The sequence below is a fragment of the Pan paniscus genome, chromosome 11 (genome assembly GCF_029289425.2).
Source record: "Pan paniscus chromosome 11, NHGRI_mPanPan1-v2.0_pri, whole genome shotgun sequence".
Lineage (NCBI taxonomy): Eukaryota > Metazoa > Chordata > Mammalia > Primates > Hominidae > Pan > Pan paniscus.
Window position 1 is genome coordinate 86,645,658 of NC_073260.2, and position 17,840 is coordinate 86,663,497.

The 17,840-nt window shown below is 49.9% G+C and overlaps 1 protein-coding gene and 1 non-coding gene across 10 annotated transcripts in view; both read left to right on the forward strand.

Annotated features, from left to right (window-relative positions):
- Positions 1–17,840, forward strand: part of SHB (SH2 domain containing adaptor protein B) — a 214,599-nt gene that overhangs the window by 130,094 nt on the left and 66,665 nt on the right. The gene's annotated exons all lie outside the window — the stretch shown is intronic.
- LOC112440885 (U7 small nuclear RNA) lies at positions 2,513–2,574 on the forward strand. The gene has a single exon (XR_003028878.1). It is a non-coding gene; the product is annotated as a U7 small nuclear RNA (small nuclear RNA).

Genomic DNA, 17,840 nt, shown 5'->3' on the forward strand with positions numbered 1-17,840 from the left:
TCAGCCATTTGCTCCAGCTAAGCTTAGAAGTTCTCCATTTGCACTCAGGTGCTAGGCTGATGATGCTGAGACTATCTGGTAGCAAAGTAGGAGGCCAAGGCCAATTCAGAGGGGCCAGTGGCAGGCGGCCTACATACCTGATGAGAGAGAAGTTTAGGAAGCCCTATCTGGCCCTGGGTGTGTGATATAGATCAGGAGTGAAGGACTAGGGCAGTGGGAGTAGAAAGGAGAGGTGTGTGGAGGTAGAATTGATGAGAGGGAGGAGGAGTGAGGAGTCAAGGACCACATCCAGATTTCGGAGCAGCTGGGTGGATAGTGGCTCTCCCGGCTGCAACGTAGACCTGGAAAAGACCAGGAAAACAGACTCCCTGCAGCTCAGCTTCCCCCTTCCCAATGCTGCCTAAAACGCAGAGGCAAGAGGTGCCTGCTCTCATTCTGCCTCACTCTGCCAGTTCACGGCCCAGTGCACCACCCCCCAACCCGGCAGTGCCAGACGTGCCCGTCAACAGGCTGGGGTTCCCTCCCTGGACTGCTGCGTCTCCCGTCTGAGCCAGGGATGGAGCAGTGCCCTTTGTTTTACCGGAGCTCCTTGGTCTTCTCCAGCATCTGAGCAGCCCCGATTACATTTCCAGCCGGTTTTTAATTGTCTCATATCAGCCCACATAAATCTGCCTGTGCGGCTCCGCCACCAGGGAAGCATTCCAACTGCCCGTCTGTCTCCAGGAAACCTCTCGTGCCCCGGGACAGTTGCCTTCTGAGGCATTGGGTGGTCTCTCCAAATGAGAAAAACATTTCTTTCCAATCACATTTCTAACATCTTGTTAATTTGAATTATTTAACAATATTTTTGCAAAAGCCATCTGGGAATGAGTTGGTTGGCGACTTGGGAGAAGGCATACAGGGTGCTGCAGGGAAGGCCACGAGGACAGCTGCAGACGTCACATCTGCTATCAGTGAAAGGGTGGCTGCATGGAGAGGAAGGCTGTGATCAGGAGCCCGGGGATTACAGCCTGAATCCCACCATTCCTACCAGCCAGGAGGTCACCAGTGAGTCACTTCCCGTCTCAGCCTCTGAGCCCTGAGGCCCAGATTTGCAATGGCAGTGGAAGCTCTTGTAAACTCTGAGAGGCTGCACAGATGCAGGTAGGGTGGTTTGCAGAGCCTTTGTGCTGTAGGGGCTTATTTTACTGATAGCTGGGTAAGCGATACAAAGGCCCCACAGGAAACATGATTGGCCCTTACCTAGAGGCATTCGGTGGGGCTTGAAGCAACTAACTTCACGTGGTAAAATCCCAGTGTTAAGGCAGACTTTTGGGGAGTCAGAGCCCAAAGGGAGTTGAATCATCCAGGTCAAGACCCTGGTGGGGTCAGCTGAGGCACAGGAAGGGAAGAGGGACCTTCCTGAGGTCCTGTGGAAGCCTGCTGGTAGAGCCCCCAGAAGTCCCAGCTCCCACCCCAGGGTTATCACCCTTTGGAGCCCCGTAAGCACTGTATTTTCTTCTCTCATTTTCTCCACAGACATTGTCAGTCCTTGAGGCAGATTTATAAAATCAGATGTCAAATTTTATAGCCCTCGTCTTCGCTCCCGCAGTTCAAATGCTAGGGCTATAAAATGAGGTTTTGTTGTGTGTGCGGCACACTTGCACGCAGGCGCCTTTGCCCTCTGTTGGAGCAGAGGCTGTTCCATCCGCGGGTCTATGTCTTGCACCTGCTCTTCTCTAGGAAGCTCCCCTGTGAGCAGCCTCCATCCTCCTTCCAGCACGAGTGTTTTCTGCCACTTTTAATAATGCTTTGCTTTTTTTTTTTTTTCTTATCTTTTTAAAGATTATTTCACCCAAGAGGAATATCAGAAACAATTGGGTTTGGCAAAGCCAGCTTATTCCAAATGCTTTAATTAAAACCATTTTTTAATTTTAATTTTATTTTATTTTTGCCATTTCTTTTGGAAAATCCACACTCTGCTTATGGCCTCAGGCAGCTTGGAGATCACCCTGCCACATTTTAAGCACAGGCTTTCAGGGTGGAGCTTATAGACAAGTCAGCAGCATGGCTTTCACCACTGAGCTCTTATCGTGCCCTGGGCTGTCAGCTGGGTGAGGAGACAAAGACATGTCAGCCTCTGAGCTCACAGTCCAGACAAGGAGACAGGACAGTAGGGAAGTACTGTGATGGACAGAGGTGTGGCAGAAGACAAAGCGAGGGAGAAAGAAAGTAAGTCTGACTAGGGGCATCTTGGAAGTCTTCCTGGAGGAGGGGCCAGTTGAGGAGGACTTCAGATGTTAAGATGTTTGAGAGGAGAAAACCGGGGAAGTTATGGGGAAGCAACAGGACATTTAAGCAACAAGGACATTTAAGTTGGAGATTAGAGGAAAGGCCATATGCAGTGTCCTTCCTCCCTAAGGTCCCAACTTGGCTAGGGTAGCTGGCTGTTCAGTTTTCCCTTGGAAGTGACAGAGCCTCTCTCTGTTTTGTAAAATGTCATCCAGTTTTTGTTTCCAGGTTGAGGTGCATAAAATGTTACAGCTCTTCTAGAATTTGTCTAGCAGATTTTCCAGTTTTTACTAGAAACCCCCCAGGAAAAAAATCTAGGTACATAAACCCTGGGACCTTGCTTTCTAAATTTGCCATCTAACATCTGATTTTGACCCTCAGGGTTGTAGTGTGAAATGATTTGTCATCTGCTAGGAACCTTTCTTGGCTGAGCGTTCTTTGGGAATGTGTCTTTCAGTCTCAACACCCCAGAGGGCCTGGCACATGATAGGTACTCAGGAAACATTTGGAGATTATATTTGGGAGAAAAATAATCACAACATTCAAAATGAGCCATGATTGTAATAAAATCAGATTGCAAAGGTCAGCCCAGTCGGTAGCCGTATATCACATGCATGTACGCATGTGTGTGGGAAAAATATAGGAAGGCACTATGCCAAATTGTGATTAACCACTGTCTGTGGTGATGAAATGGCAGGTTTTTATCTTCTTTTTATTTTGGATTTGTGTTTTCTGGATTTTCCACAGTGAATCTCTTTTATAATGGTGTTTTGTTTGGTTTTGTTTTGTTTTTTGAGACAGAGTCCCGCTCTGTCGCCCAGGCTGGAGTGCAATGGCGCTATCTCGGCTCACTGCAACCTCTGCCTCCCAAGTTCAAGCAATTCTCCTGCCTTGGCCTCCAGAGTAGCTGGGATTACAGGTGTGCACCACCACGCCCGGCTAATTGTTGTATTTTTTTTTTTTTTTTTTTAGTAGAGACGGGGTTTCACCATGTTGGTCAGGCTGGTCTCGAACTCCTGACGTCAGGTGATCTGCCTGCCTTGGCCTCCTAAAGTCGCCTGGCCTATAATAGAGATTTTTTTTTCTTTAATGAGGCAGAGCAGGAAGCTCATTGGCTATGGAGTTAGGAAACGCATTTCTGGTTCCAGCTCTGTCTTGAGATTTTCTTTGTAACTTCTCTGTGCCTCAGTTATTTGGGGGTACTTTAATTGGCTCAGTAGAGAAAGAGCATAGAGTATCGTGGCTAAGAAGGTAGACCACCTGGAGCCAGAATCCCTCCCTGGTTCAGATCTCAATTCTGCGTCTTACTAGCTGTGTGGCCTCCATTTCTGCATCTGTACAATGGGGAGAGTAATAGTTCCTACATCTCAGGATCGTTGTGAGGCATAAATGCAATCGTGGTCCAGGACCACGATTTTGTACACTCTGAAGCCCTAGTCAGCTCTCTCTGACTCCCCACAGCAACTCACTTTATGCTGAAGGAGACGGGCTCAGAGAGATGAGGGGCTCACCTGTGGCCATAGCAGTGCTCTACATCCCAGCCCTCCATCCCTTCAACAACTCCCCACCACTTCCCAGTCTGCCAGAGAGCAAGCCGTGTGCCCGTCATTTCCTCCTGGCACTAAAGGCGTATGCCCCACCGAGGCCGAACACAACCTCACAGGGAGAAATGCATTTGCACAGTGCCGGGCAGGCTTTTCTTAGCTCCTGGTATAGCTTGAACAGGCGTCTGCAGAGTGTTCTCAGAGGCAGGAAGAATGATGCTAGTAACAGTGATTAGAAACTCGAGGCAGTGTAGGATTCTGACACATCAATGGTAAGATGACTGAGGCAGCAAACGCAGGAGATGGTGTGACCCGGACACCCACATTTCAGACTCACAGTCTCCAAATATTCGCATAACTCCATGTTGAGTTCAGATTTTCAGGCTAGGAAAATACATTTTCCTGTTCTGAATTGTTCCAACCCTAACCAAAATGTCATCTCTGAAGAAGCTAGGGTTGCCTGTTTTACTTCTGTGGGATCTGTGTTTTCAGGAAGCAGTCAGTTCCTATAGTAAGTAACTTTGTGGAACTCAATTACTTGCAGACGTGCAGGGTGAAAAAAAAACAGCAATAATTAATGTGGTCAAACCCAAGCCAAATAATAAAATGAAAGCTTTGTTGTCTGTCAAGGCAGAAATCAATTTCATTAGGGAGCAAAGAGCCAGAGATTTAATTTTGAGAAAATTCTCCACCCTGTGGAAAGAGGTTGTCAAAAAGCTGCCAGAATGAGTGTCCAACATGAGAGGATTTGCCCCCCAGAACCATGACCACAAAGAGCTGACAGTGACCTTTCAACGTTCCATTTCCAAACCTTCCAAGTGTGGCCAAAGCCAGTGGGCTTTTGCTTCTTAAAATTCTTGGACCCAACTGTACACAGTGACTCACTCCTGTAATCCTAGCACTTTGGGAGGCCAAGGCAGGAGGATCGCTTGAGCCTAGGAGTTCAATACCAGCCTGGGCAACATAGTGAGACGAGGTCTCTACAAAAAAAAAAAAAATTAATTAGCTGGGCATGGTGGCTCACACCTGTAATCCTAAACTACTCAGGAGGCTGAGGCAGGAGGATCACTTAAGCCCAGGAGTTAGAGGTTACAGTGAGCTGTGAATGTGCCACTGCACTCCAGCCTGGACAACAAAGCAAGACCTCCATCCTTTCCCACCACAGAAAAGCTCTCGGCCCCATGCCCCTTTTGGGGTGCTCAAGAGATGAGTGTTACTATACCTGATGACACTTGCATGTCACTAAGACCCTGTCTCTTGGGACTTGGGAGGGGCTGGGAGAGGGGGGGGACTCAGGAGGTCCGCAGACCCCAAAAAGGAGTTCAACCGAAGCTCAGGAGTGTCTGTGTTAATGATGGAGTTGTGTCCAGCCAGAAGGGCTGATGGCCAAGCTGGACAGACCCCACGGGACCCTGTTTAGTTGCTGACTCCCGCTGTGTGAGAGATGGTGACTGCCTGGGGAACGGGCAGCAGAAGCGACCAGGATGGGAAAGGACAGGAAATTCTGCCCCAGGGGCACAGCTGGAAAAGAGCAGCCCGGGTCTTCCTGTCTCTGAGGGACCTTCACAGGGCAGAAGCAGTGGCCTTGGCCTGCAGGAGCTAGAGCTCGGAGCTGGGCTAACCTCAGCAAGCTGTAGTTAGCCACATTTCAGCTCAGGACATGGAAGAACTTAACCACGGGCAAAGCTGTCTGTTTGGAATGGGTTGTCTTGGTGGGGAATGAGCTCTCTGGTGATGGTGGTAAGTAGCAAAGCTGGACAGTAAATATTGCGGATATTACAGAGGAGTTTCCATCATTAGATGGAACTAGAATGATGGTTCTCAAACTTGAACATGCATCAGAATCTCTTAGAGGGCGAGTTTACAACAGATTTTGCTTGCAAAGAGATCCAGGGGGCCACAGGCTTAACAAGTAAGTCTCTGGGTACTGGTGGACATTCTAGGACACACTTGAATAAACTCTATTTTTTAAAAACCTCCACTCCACTTCCAGCCCTGGGGCTCCATGGTGTCTGTAATGAAGGTGAGTCCTTTTGTTTAATATCCTTCCTTCCCATGTGGTATGAGCATCTCCTATGTGCCGAGCTTCAAAGGTTGTCTCTTCATCATGTAGATGGGGAAACCAAAGCCTGAGAAGGCAGAAGCCAGGACCCCAACACCCAGTTCTGAGCTCTTTACTTAGCTTTCAGTGGACTTCAGGGAACGTTGTAAACTATTCTCTATTTCACAGATGAAGAAACTGAGGCCTAGATTCCCAAGAACTATTGGGAGTTTTTCCACCAGGAACCACGGTCATTCATATAATTTGCAAAAGGTCCTTGGCAGGGTTTCTGGGTGGTTCCCAGTCAACCCGCTGCCTTTGAAATTCCAGGGAGGAAAAACCACCCTCGGGTTAGATGCAGTGGCCTTTGAGCAGGCAGATCTGTCTTAATTTGCAGTTTTAAAAGGCCCCTCTGGATTTTTTTTCTTCTTTTCAAATAAAGTTTATTGTGTATAATGAAGATATACACCATGATGTTATAGAATACATATAGATAGTAAGAAGGTTACTAAGAGCTAGATGCAGTACCTCATGCCTATAATCCCAGTGCTTTGGGAGGCCAAGGCAGGAGAATTGCTTGAGCCTGGGAGTTCAAGACTAGCCTGGGCAACATAGTGAGACCTCATTCCTATAAAAAGTTTTAAAAATTAGCCAGGCATGGTGGCACACCCCTGTTGTCCTAGCTCCTTGGGTGGCTGAGGCAGGAGGATTCCATGAGCCCAGGCATTTGGGGTTACAAAGTGAGCTGTGATTTCACCACTGCTCTCCAGCCTGGGTGACAGAGCAAAACAAAAAAGTTTCCTATAGTGAAACAAATTAACATATCCCTCACCTTACATAGTTACCTTTTTTTTTTTTTTTTTTTTTTTTGTGGCTAGAGCAGCTAACATCTACTCATTTAGCATGAATCCCATATGAAGTACAATTTGTTTATTACCCGTGGTCCTCTTCTTGTGCATCAGCTCTCTAGACTTGTTCATCCTGCATGTCTGCTCTTTTGTACCCTCTGACCTACATCTCCTCATCTCCTCCCCACCCTGCCCCAAGGACCCACTATTTTTTTCTCTATCTCTACATATTTGAATTTGTTTTAGATTCCACATGTAAATGAGATCGATCATACAATATTTTTCTTTTCTTTTCTTTTTTTTTTTGAGATGGAGTTTCGCTCTTGTTACCTGGGCTGGAGTGCAGTGGCGCAATCTTGGCTCACTGCCTCCTGGGTTCAAGTGATTCTCCAGCCTCAGCCTCCCGAGTATCTGGGATTACAGGCACCCGCCACCATGCCTGGCTAATTTTTGTATTTTTAGTAGAGACGGGGTTTCACCGTGTTGACCAGGCTGGTCTCGAACTCCTGACCTCAGGTGATTCACCCACCTTGGCCTCCCAAAGTGCTGGGACTACAGACGTGAGCCACCACGCCCAGCCATATACAATATTTTTATTTCTGTATCTGGCTTATTTCACTGCCCCTAATGTCCTCCAGGCCTATTCCTGTGTGGTGAATGACAAGATCTTTTTTAGGGCGGAATAGTATTCTATCATACACACACCACAGTTTCTTTATCCATTCATCCTTGACAGACCTTCAGTTGTTTTCATATGCTGACTGTTGTGAATGGCGCTGCTGTGAACATGGAGTGCAGATGTCTTTACAAGATGGTGATTTTAATTCCTTTGGGTATATGCCCAGAAAAGGGATCGCTAGGTCATACTGTAGTTCTAATTTCCTTACAAAACTCTTTACTCTTTTCCATAATGGCTGTACCAATCTACATTCCCACCAACAGTGTATAAGAGTTTCCTTTTTTCTGCATCCTCGCCAACATTTGTTATCTTTTGACTTTTTGATAATAGCCATTCTACTGGGTATGAAGTGATACCTCATAGTGGTTTTGACTTGCATGTCCCTGATGATTGCTGATGTTGAACACCTTTTCATATACCTGTCAGCCATTTTTTATGTTTTCTTTGGAGAAATGTCTATTCAGGTCTTTTGCCCATTTTATAATCAGGTTATTTGTTTTTTCACTATGGAATTATGTGAGTCCTTTATAAATTTTGGATGTTAACCCTTTATCAGATGCATGGTTTGCAAATATTTTTTCCCAATCTGTAGGCTGCCATTTCATCTTATTGTTTCCTTTACTGTGCAGGAGCTTGGATGTAGTCCCATTTATTTATTTTGAGCTTTTGATATGATATCCAAAAAAATCATTGCCAAGGCCAGTGTCCAGGAGCTTTTCCCCTGGGCTGTAAGAGTTTTATAGTTTCTATTTTTATATTTAGGTCTTTTATCCATTTTGAGTTGATTTTTGTGTGTAATAGAAGATATGGGTCCAGTTTCATTCTTTTGCATGTGGAAATCTAGTTTATTAGCACCATTTATTGAAGGGATTATCTTTTCTCCATTGTGTCTTCTTGGTAACCTCGTCAAAAATTAGTTGACCCATATGTGTTTGGATTTGTTTCTGGGGTCTCTATTCTGTTCCACTGGTCTATGTGTCTGTTTTTATGCCAGTATCATACTGTTTTGATTACTATAGCTTTGTAATATAATTTCAAATCAGGAAGTGTGATGCCTCCAACTTTTTTTTCTTCTTCAGCATTGTTTTGGTTACTCAGGGTCTTTTATGGTTCCACATGAATTTTAGGATTGTTTCTTCTTTTGCTGTGAAGAATGACATTGGGGTTTTGATAAGGATTGTTGAGTTTCTCATCTTTACTTTTTTTCTTAAATAAAACTAAGTTAGATAAGGTGCTTTGTGGATAGTGAGTCCGCTTCATTGCTGTGCTGGTGAACACCCTTGGTCAGTTGGTGAGGAGGTCCCCACCAGGGTGGGCCAGGAAGAGACTGGTGAGGGTGAGCACTGTGCTTTAGCAAGAGCCAAGGTCCATGGGGTGACTCGGGATGAGAAATGAGGAGCGGGGGGCATTGCTGCTTCCTTCCCCTCTCCCCTCCCTGCATGTCCCCTCCCCCTGCCACGTCCCCCACCCCAGCTTGTCACACCCCATTACTGCAGACTCTAGTCTGCTGGTCTTGCCAGAGAATCCTCCGCAATAGAGGCATGGGGCAGGGGCTGTATTGCGGAAAGAGAGCAAACCTCTGCCCTTCTCTGAGCCTCAGTGTCATCTGTAAAATGATGACAGGGAACCAAATGATCTCAGAGTATCTGGTTGGCGTCTTGTCTCCTTCAGAAATGTTGCATTTAGAGCAGTGCACACAGTAGACACTTAATAAATGCCATTGACCATCTATGACCAGTTTCCTGTTTAGTTCGTTTTCTGTTTTGTTTTTTGAGACAGGGTCTCACTCTGTCGCCCAGGCTGGACTGCATTGGTGTGAACACAACTCACTACAGCCTCAGCCTGCCAGGCTCAAGCAATCCTCCCACCTCAGCCTCCCAAGTAGCCGGGACTACAAGCGTGTGCCACCATGCCCGGCTAATTTTTAAATTTTCTACAGAGATGAGGTCTCATGATGTTGCCCAGGCTGGTCTCACAAACTCCTAGGCTCAAGAAATTCTCCCGCATTGGCCTTCCAAAGTGCTGGGAGTGCATGAGTCACCACGCCCAGCTTCCTTTTCTGTTTTCATGTGGATCCTGTGTGCAACAGTGTGCCTTAGAGACTGTGGTGAAAGAACACTTGATGTTTCAGGAAATCGATCTCAGGGCAGTAAATGCCTTGCCCCGTGTCATCCAGCCACAGACCTGGGCCAGAACCCAGGTATCCCACCGCAGCCAGGCAGGCTGCCCAACTGGAGGAGACGCTCCTGCAGCCACATCCATGGCTTCTGGGCTGCCAATGCAGCCATGAATGACAGAGCAGACGTATGGGAAGCCTAGCTCAGTGCTCAGCCCAGACAGCACAGAGCCAGCCAGGTGCACCAGACACACCAGACAGGCGGCCACTGGTGCAGTGGCTCCTGCCCAGCAGATGAGAACAAGACCCATGCCAGGACCCTGAGTCCTGCATTGGCGTCAGTATTTTCTGAAAGGCACTGTTCTTCATTTAAAAATTTAAAAATGCATTAAGCTGGAATCTAGTGCCAGCCCCCTGTTTCACGTCATGCTTATCCGAGGGGCCTGCCAAAGAGTGCAGATTTGTACCCAGGTGACCAGGCTCCAACGACGTCCTGCATACTCGGCGGCACCTCCGCACCTGGCGAGCCTTGCTTCCCTGCTGTCCAGACCTCAGACTACCCTTGTGGGTGAACAGTGAAAGCTCTACTTCCCAGATGAGGGACCTGAAGCTCAGACCAGGCACAGTTCAGGGCAGGGACTCAGATACAGGTCTGGGTGGCCCTGAGCCTGGGCTGCGTACAGCACCATCCTCAGGCACCCCAAGGCCCACCCCCCTCTCCAGCCCTGCCTGGGTCAACCCCAGGGTGCTGGCCCCCCTTGGGCTATAAAAGCCATTGTGCGCTCCAAGTCCTCCCCTCGGCAGCTGGGGCTTCCCCCGAGGCTGCCTTGGCCCAGCCTCTGCATGGTCCTGCTCTGGAGTCTCCTCAGATGCGGTACATCTCCCACCATGTGCTGCTCAGGTGGGACTAGGGGGTCCTGTCCTTGGAAACAGCCTGGAGCCCTCTGGAACCAAGCCATTTGGCAGATTCCGCTCTGTGTCTTAAACCTTTACATAAGGGGCCAGGCGAGCCAGGATTCGTCAGACGTTCACACTTCGTGTGGAGGTTCTCATCTGCCCTTCACCACAGCAGCAAGGGTGGACTCTGGTTATTCCCATGTTGTGGATGCAGAATTTGAGGCACTGGCCGTCTAGTGAGTGGTGTGGCTTTAGCCTAGGCACTGTTGGAAGCTGGGCTACATTATTCTTTGTTGTGGGGGCTGTGCTGTGCATTGTAGGATATTTAGCAGCATCCCTGGCCTCCTCTTACAAGATGCTAGTAGCACCCATGTATCAAGACATTGCTGAATATTCCCCAGGGAAGAGGGAGTGCAAAATTGCCCCAGGTAGGAGCCACTGCTTTAAGGAGCCTAAGGGCTCAGACAGCCTTGTCCTCAGTAGGAAGAGATCACCCTTGGCCTGGATTCTGTCCATCCTGTTGGCACAGGCATGAGAAGCCTGCTTTTGTCATTTTGCTGTCCACAAGCCCAGGATCCACTGTGGCCAGTGTACCCACCTGTCTCCCTCCATGAGGGGAGCCATTCTGCCCTGCCTTGTTCCTCCTGCTGTGGTGCTCCCACCCACACTGGCATGTCCGTCACTGACTTGAGAACTCAGCACTGAAGGGATCCCCTCCAGCTTTTCCAGAGGGAGACGTTGAGGCCCAGGGGGAGGGGACTTGCCCAGCCAATGATATAAGTGGGATCAGACTTTGAACTTCCTCCCTTTGGGGAAGCACCCAGGGCTGAAGAGTGGAGAAAAATAATTTCCGACACACATAGGCCTTCATGTTCCTAGAAGAGTCCTCAATTAGAGGTAGAAAAAAAGAAAAGAGAGAGTGAGAGAGAAAGAGAAAGAGAGGAAGGAAAGAAAGAAGCCCTAGACCCTGTTTCCCTTTCCTGAAGCTTTGGCAGCATTTCACCATCCCCCTCCGCTTCTGCGTCCAGCCCTCCTTGCAGTTTCCACGTGCACTTGGCTGAGGCTGGTGGGAACCCTGAGGGGGGACTACAAAAGGCATCCAGCGGGATCCACCCACCAAGTGTCATTGCCTTCCCACTTACACACCCCTGGTAATGGGAGGCTTACTCCCTCAGCCTGAGCGCTCATCATTTAAAAACCTCTTGTCTGATAATGTGTTGGTTTTCTCATGAGAAAAATTGCCCAAAATGGATTCATTTTGACATACCTACTGCTTTGTGTGCTAAAACGAGCCTTATGCCTCTACATGTTCGCCAGGAGAGGCATCTGCCAGCTCTCCTGCCTAGAGATGGCTTTTTGTCATGATTTACTGAAGGCCTTCACCCTGGGCCGCCAACTTAGAGCTTGAGAAATGCCCGGGCGTCTCGGGTAGGCTAATCGCTGCTGATGCGTTTATTGAAAGTCTAATTATTTGGTTGTAAATCACGTCATTTTGCTCAGCAGCGTTTACATCGAGACGTTTGTTCACAATAACTTGGTGTGTGTGTCTTTGGCTTGTCACTGTGAAGGCTGCTTTGGAAGCTGTGGGCAGGATGCAGGTGTTGGCCGTGTGGCCTCCTAAGCTCCTTTATCCCAGCTGCCTTGACTATTAGAACATCTCAGCTAGAAGGAGCCTCCATGCCCCCTGCCCCACGCCTCAGACAGTTGGAGAACCCAGTCACACAGTGAGATGCACTTACATCCTGGTCCCCTGGCTTGGGAAGCCCTGATAGCCTTGCATCGTGACTGGGCAAGTTGCTTCTCCCTCAGGCCCTTAGTCTTCTCATCTGTGCAGTGGGTATCTTGCATATAATGCCAGCCCTCCCAGCTTCCTTGGGAGGCCACAGGTTAGTCCAGTCATGGACCAAGGGAGCATTTAAGGTCTTCTCAGCCATGCCAGAGGTAGGCCAGGCCCTGTGCGAGTGGGATCTGCCTGGGCTCTGGGTGAGTAATTGGACCACAGAGGTGGACTGTTGAAATATTTGCTGTGGAGAAGCCACATCTCTCACAGTGTTGGGGCAGTGTCTGTAAGGAGGTAGCCCAGGTCCAGGCTACAGCTCTCCATGCATTTGGGATTCTTGGCTTTCTGCTAAGATAGCAGGGCCCTCTCTTTGCTGAATGCTGTACTGAAACAGTGGCCTAATTCTCTTCAGAGAGATCTCTACCCCCTCTTTATCTACCACACATTGAGGGAGAACGGGGTCGTGTGTCTGCCTGGCAGGCGGGCACCCACTCTGGCTCTGTGAAGATTCAATGGACTTGTGTTCAGTCTCACTTCTCGCCTCAGTGGCTGCATAGTCCCAGGCCAGTCACTTAAGCCCTCTGACTCTGTTTCCCCACCTGGAATCTGTAGGCCCATCTCTTGGTGTTGCTGTGAAGAGGTACATAGAGCTCTTGGCAGCATGGCCACAGTCGGTAAGATGGGTAATGCAGTGCTTCTCGAATCTTCTAGCACTAGTGTTGCTGAAGTGGCTGCATCGTGCTTGCGGGTGTGAGGAGGAGAGTTTCTTTAGAGGCATAGATCTAGCAAAATGTCCCACTTCCCTGGAGGTCAAAGAGGCGGCAGGAGGAGAGCAGAAGTTGTGAGTCATAAAGGCACTGCTTTCAAGAGGCAGAATTGCCATCCTCGGGGTGGGGGTGGGGTTATGGCAGGAACTACCCATTTTGCAGGCTTGTAGGTGACCACGGAGGTACCTTGCCATGGTCACCCTCCATGCTGGCTCTCACCCACATCACAGCAGGTTAGCATTAGAGCTGGGCCTGACTCCCTTCAATTCCACACAGACTTCCCTGTTTGCCTCCACCCTGTTGGAAGCAAGTACATGTCTGTGGGGGTGGAAGGGCCCTTCCCCATGCCAAGCATAGAGGCGGTGCTCCCAGGGATCAGAGTGTGAGCACTCGCTGCCCTTCTCCCCAAGGCCAAGGGACCTGCGACACCTCCCTCACCTGAGAATTATCTGGCAACTGATGGTTGAGTGCACTTTAAATGCACAAGCTCATTCTGTCTCTCCTTCCACCAACCTGTCCCAGGAATCTTCGCACAATGTAAGATTTAAATGTTTAAAATGGCCCAACAGCTTTGTGCCACATTCTTTGGGGTAATAGAAAATAAAGTCATAAGAAAGAGTAGGGGTAAAAAATACCAAAATAAAATAGCCCAACAAGAAGAAAAGACGCAGCCACTTAGAGCCTGAGTAGGGAGGGGCAGGGCCAGCGCTCACCTTACCCCTTCAAGAAGACCATGATTTTGCAAGGAAACTTGTCTCACATTCATGTTTTATTTAGGCCTGGGCAGGGGACACTGGGCGGCTGAGTGGCCTCAGGAATAAGTCCTTTCCAAATCCTAAGGGAAGAGGGCTGTGGTGCGTTCTTCCCTGTGGCCTCCCTGGGGGAGATTTTCTGATTTGAAAAGCATGTGCCTGTGTACTCACCTCATAGGGATGACCCTCCGGAAGCTCCCCAGTCCTTCCCACTCTGCCAGTTCTCACTGGCTCGTCCTGGGACTGTTGCTGACTGGAGAAAGCATCCACTGTATCCAGCCTCAGAGTGGGCAGCTTCTCCCTTTGCTGGGCCGCAGTCAGGGACAAGGTCGACCAGCCACCAGCCTGCCCTGGGAAGCTTACGTCTGGAGGGGAGGATGCATGGGGCCTCATTGCCCCGGCTCTGGGCAGACCCTGGTGGGCGGGTGGATGGATGGATGGATGGATAGATGGGTGGATGGGTGATGGGCACAGTGCCCCAGCTGTGTGCCAGGCATGTATGTGTGCCCAGAGGCCAGAGGGGGCTAAGGCTCAGCCTGCTGAGAAACATCACAATGGGCTGACAGGATTCTCAACCTCCAGTTCTCACCAAGCTGCAGGGAAGCCAGATCTTGGGGCAGAAAGAGGCCAACGGGTAGCTGAGCAGAGGAAGATGAGGCTATGGTGGGAGCTTCAGGGCCTTGAATGCCAGGCTTTGGAGTTCAACAAACATAGGTTCAAATCCTAGCCCTACCATGTCCCATGAGACACAATCTTCCTGAGCCTCAGTTTTCCCATCTGTAAACAGTGATCATTCTAACAACTTAAAGTTGTTTGCTCTACAGTTTAAATGAGATAATATGTGGCAACAGCTCAGCTCAGAGCCCAGTACCCAGTAGGGGCTCTTGAAGTACTGGGTGTTGTTACATCTGTTTTGGCCATGGGGAGCCTTAGATGGTTTTGACCTGAGGGCTAATGTTCTGGGGACATCTGGGTCAGGACAGCAGCTCCCCATGCACCTTTCAAGCTAAGGTATACCAGAAATCCCTTCTGTGTCTGGAGTCCTGTAACTGGGTCCCACACGTTAGTCCCAAAGGCCAATTTCCATCCTTCTCCTGCATAAATATTATATGCAAGTATTTTTAAGTCATTTCATCATGAAAAGAAGCGATTTAACATAACTATTACCCAGGATTCTTCATGAAATATGCATCAAGCAATTAGGTCTAAAAGCGAGAGGTGAGGCCTCGCACCCTGCTCGGCGGCCGGCAGCTGCAGGCTGAGTAATGTTTTATTAAAGCCCGTGATTGCGCTGTGAGGTGGGGCCTGTTATTAGCCCTGCGTGCCCGGCACGTTTGATAATCCTGATGATGAGGAGGTGCTTTTTGTGATGATAATGAGCGATCTGAACGCCTGTGACAGCTCCAGCACCCCGGCCTCTGCCAGCCTTACAAGACTCATTAGACAGGTCACCCACCAGAGACACCTCTCATTGTGACTTTGCCCTCGCAAGATGTCCTATCAAAGGAGATGTGGCTGATGCAGGAGCTTGGCAGGCACAGCAGCCTGTTGAAGCTCCCCGGGGGCAATGCCCTCCCTGAACGACGATGGTGCTGATGACGGTGCCGAGGTGCGGAAGCCCACGCTGCCTTGAAGAAGGGTGGGAGGAGATGTGGCCCGGAGCCCGGCTCAGCTGGCTCGGGATGCGGGGCCGGGGCTCTGGGTTCACCTGCAGCCTGCCTTGCTCTGCACCTTGGGCCAGGGTAGTGTACTCTCTGGCCTCAGTTTCCTCCACGGTACCCCAGGGGAGTGAGAGGTGACCCCCAGGCTGCTTGCAGCTCAGAATACATGCTGCCCGGAGCAGCCATACTCCTTGCCTGATGAACCCCTCTGTTCTCCACAGAAATGCTCATGCTTCCTTTGCTCATGCTCGCGTCTCCTTTTGTGTGAAGGTGGGAGTCACTGAAGCCACTCCTGGCAGCTGCTTTTAAATCTTCAACTGTTAGATGGCATCTCCCTCATGGGGACCTTAACCAATGAGAATGTATTGTCACAGCACATCTCCTGGCTGTGTGTGGACAAGGCGTCACCTGACCCTTGCATTGGTCGAGGATTGGCAGATAGTCTCGGGACCTCGGACCCCTAGGGGGCGGTCACCACCCTGCCTCTCAGGCTGGGGGGCTCCACCAATCAGAACCTGCCATTTCCAATCCTCGGCACAGCCCCTTGTGTGGTGCCACACATTGTCTTTTACTCCCAGCCCCTCTGCTGTCTCTGACCTGCGGTCAGCCCTGCACCATGGGCGCTGTGGAGGCGGAAGATCAGCGTGGAGGGGATGTTTGCTCAGAGTCTGACGCCTCTCATCCGCCCCCTCTGCCTGGCTTCACATGGAACACTGAGGGTTACATGAGGCCCTCTGTCAGGTCTGGGGAATGCTGAGGTCAGGAGCACTGACTCTGGGCATCTGCTGCTGATAACCACTGTGTGACTTTGGGCCAGACACCTCCCCTTTCTGCACCTCGGTGCTTCAGGACATAGAGCCTGGCCTACAGGAAGGATTGTCCCTGAAGGCAATCCTGGCCAATGCCCCAGTGAAAGCAGGACTGGGGATGAGGGCAGTGGTGGAGGGAAGGTGTGAGGCTGCTTGCAGACCCCTTCCTGCAGGAAGCCCTCAGCGGGTAGGCAGCAGATTATGTTTTGCACATGTGGAATCCAGGATCTAGGGCTGGAAGTACCCCCCAGGGTCATCTAGTCAGCCTCCCTGTGGATGCAGCAGGAGAAGGGACAGAGCCCAGCAAGGCACAAGGATAGCCTGAGGGCCAGGGAACCCATGGGGTGCAGTGCTTGAGCCCAGGAGGGTCAGCATGTGAACGCGCCTTTCTCCCTCTGCCTGAGAATGGTCAGGCCACAGACTAGAGGTTCATGGAGCCCAAGTGCTGGTCCCAGCTCTGCCTTGGTCTCTGAGCTTCATGACCAGTCTGCCCCATCGGCACAGCCTGGCTCAGGGTGGTAAACTCGTGGGTGCTTACACAGGCGAGATAGGAGTGTGTTGGGGGTGATAAACAGCAGGCTCAGATAGGCAGGAGGGACTTCCCGGGGACATCTAGACTCTTTTCAGCCTGGCAGCTGCCCCACCTCGCTATCTGTCGGCAGCCAAGGTACAGAGGACATTGCGTGGCTTTTAATACTTGGTGGCCATTCTAAGCCCCTAACCTGGGAACAGAGGAGCTTAGCTTCTGCTTCGGACTCTGTCAGAGCCATTGCTGCTATCACTGTCCACTTCCCTTGCCAGATGCCGTAGAACAAATTCATATGAAATGTTGCCTTCACCCATGTGAGTTACTCTCCTAACCTTGAAAATGAAACTGGCTTGTTCCCCTGCAGCTTCATACCTGCACACTGGCAGACTCAGTTCCCGCCAGCGGCTGTGACCCTCTGCCTGACACCTCCTCCACTCTGTCCCCCAGGTATAGATCTGTGAGAATCACAAAGCCTGCTGGTCCAGCACCCCAAAAACGTAAGGCCACTCAGTGCATGCACGCAGAGGGGAATGATGTGCCCAGGGTCATACCCTCCTCCCTGCTGAGTGTCCCTGGCACCTGCAGCCCCTCCTTACCAGCCCTGCTCTCTCGCCCTTCCATACCCCTTCTCCAGGCAAAGCTGGGCATGTGGCTCTGAGAGCTCAGCTTTTTAACTCTTCTGCTGTTAGCCACACAGTTTCAGCGCATTACTTAAGCAATCACAGCCCTTTCCAAACTGGCACAGATCTGTGGTCTCTTCGGCGTGGTGGGTAGGTGAGTCTTTGCTGGAATGGAGTTTTACATTCTTCTTGTAACACACATGCCGTTTCCTTTCTGCAGCCTAAGCGAGTGCGCCGCCTGCTTCTCAGACGTGTCTAGGCAATTCTCCAATGAAATGACCCTTCACTGAGGAGCAGAACTTGCCACAGGCTCTGTAATTAGAACATTGCCAGCCTTAAAAAAAATCTTGATTTAAATTTCAATTCTTTACAGGAATTAGTCTCTCTTGAAATGTAATTGGCTCTCCCAATGATTTCCTTTAAGCTAAGGGTGACATCTCTAAATACATTATTATGAGCAGACATATTGCTTACTAAGCTCGCACTTCATTAAGCATTTGTTGTGCCCATTTGAAAATGGTCCTGG